At 59.0% G+C, this 1,951-nt stretch overlaps 1 pseudogene; it reads left to right on the top strand.

Annotated features, from left to right (window-relative positions):
* Nucleotides 1–263: 263 nt before the first annotated feature.
* LOC130544371 (collagen alpha-1(XVIII) chain-like) lies at nt 264–1,741 on the top strand (annotated as a pseudogene).
* Nucleotides 1,742–1,951: the final 210 nt, after the last annotated feature.

Here is a 1,951-nt window from a genome sequence, read left to right as displayed (position 1 = left end):
CCCTTGTGAGGTTAAAAAGGTCCAAATTCGGACAAACAAAAGGAACCCTTACTTGGCACAGTAGTAAGTTTTATGCTCGTCTTTACGCAGAGATGGAAGAGGCAAACATCCATAATGCCAAAAAGGCTAGGAGAGTGACAATGACACTGTAGTCAGTGCTAGAAGGGCTTGGGTTTAAATCCCAGTTAGGGGATTTGCTAAGAGTGACTTGAGATAATTTAATCTCCCTGAGCTTCGTATTTCTCATCTATAAAATGGAGGCCATGACGTTGTCTACCTTACTGGGTGAGGATTATATGAGACAATGGCTAAAAACACCTAGCACTGGCACGTGGGGGCTAAAATGAAGGGAGAGAAGAGTCACCGAGTGGACACTGGGCAGACGGATGAACAGGATGAACCGGGGACGGTAAATTCCTAGGCTCAAGTGTGCCTGCCCCGAACCCTGACCCGCCAGGCTACCCTGGGATTCCCAGTCCCAAGAGAGAGAGCATTTGAGGGCCAGTCTAGCCCACCTGGACCTCAGGGACCTCTGGCATCGGCCATGAGGACTGTTAGAGGCTTCCTGGACCCCTTGGCCCCCTGGCCCCCCAAGGCTCCTTCCTTTCCTGGCCTTTACAGGCAGACTGTCAGTGTTCCTGCCCACCCAAGTCCCCTGGACTCCCTGGAACCAGGGGCACCTCCTCAGGGGTAAGGACCCAGGCTACGTACCAAACCACGCTGGTGCCGGAGGTGCCAGAGAGCCAGCTCATCTTTGTGGCCGAGGGGGAGAAGCTAGTAGGTCCCAAAGAGGTTCCAGAAAGTTCCCGCTGGAGGCGCGAATGCCACTCCCATGAGGGAGGGACAACGAAGTGGCCCCTCGCACCCCCGCGGTGCAGCTGCACGAAGGCAACCCGGATCACCAGCGGGAATTCCCCCACTCCGCCACGCGGCCCGGGCAGGCCCATGACACCGTGGCCAGCCCCCCACGCCTGACGGACTCCCAGGCCTACCCCAGAGCCCTGCACCGCGACTCCTCCGTGGACTTCCGCCCGCGCGCCCCACCCGAAGGCCCGCCCACAGCCACATCCACCAGATCGTCCAGCCGGTGCCCCACCTGTTTGAGCCCAAAGGCCCACATCCAGGTGGCGTGCGAGGCAACCACCGCGCGGACTTCCACAGCTTTCCGCAGGAGCACCCCGTAGGGCTAGCCGGCACCTGCGGGCCCTCCGCAGCGTCGTGCGCCGTGCCGACTGCGCAGGCGTGCGCATCGTCAACGTCAGGGACCAGGCGCTGTGTCCCAGCTGGGAGGCCTTGCTCTCGGGGCCCCGCTGTAGCCCGGGACCGCATGTTCTAGTTGGACGGCAGACGAGCCCTGCAGCACGTCGCCTAGCCCCAGAAGAGCGTGCGGCACGGCTCAGACCTTAGCAGGCGCCGGCCCACCAACAGCTCCTGCGAGACGTGGCGGAGCCAGACTGCGTCCGCCGCGGGCCAGGCCTCCTTGCTGCGGGGCGCGCGGCTGTTGGAGCAGAAAGCCGCGACCTGCCGCAACGCCTTCATCGTGCTCTGCATCGTTCCTCCAGAGCAGCTTCATGACCTCCTCCTCCAAGTAGGGGCCCTGCCGGCTCTGGCGGACAGATGGACAAGCGGACAGATGGCCAGAGGGGAGGCCAGGCAGCAGGGAAGCGAAGAGGCCGCAGTGCAGGAGAGGCTGTTGGCACCTCTAGGGTGGGAAGCTGGCTGGGGGGACACTTTCCTGTAGGTTTCACGTTTTGTGTAACCCTCAAGAAATAAAGGGAAGCCAAAGAGTGCATTTTTTAAAAAGTTTAAAACAAAAACAAAAAACCACCTAGCACAGGGCCAGGCACATCATAAGAGGCCAACAGAGGTTAACTAGTAATATTATTCATGAATATGAATCTAAAAGTGGTATACAAGCCTCAATTGCCTAACTGCTAAAAGAAACTTGGTG

This window comes from Ursus arctos, unplaced genomic scaffold (genome assembly GCF_023065955.2).
Source record: "Ursus arctos isolate Adak ecotype North America unplaced genomic scaffold, UrsArc2.0 scaffold_20, whole genome shotgun sequence".
In the NCBI taxonomy this organism is placed as follows: Eukaryota; Metazoa; Chordata; class Mammalia; order Carnivora; family Ursidae; genus Ursus; species Ursus arctos.
This window is presented reverse-complemented; position numbering and strand designations above follow the sequence as displayed.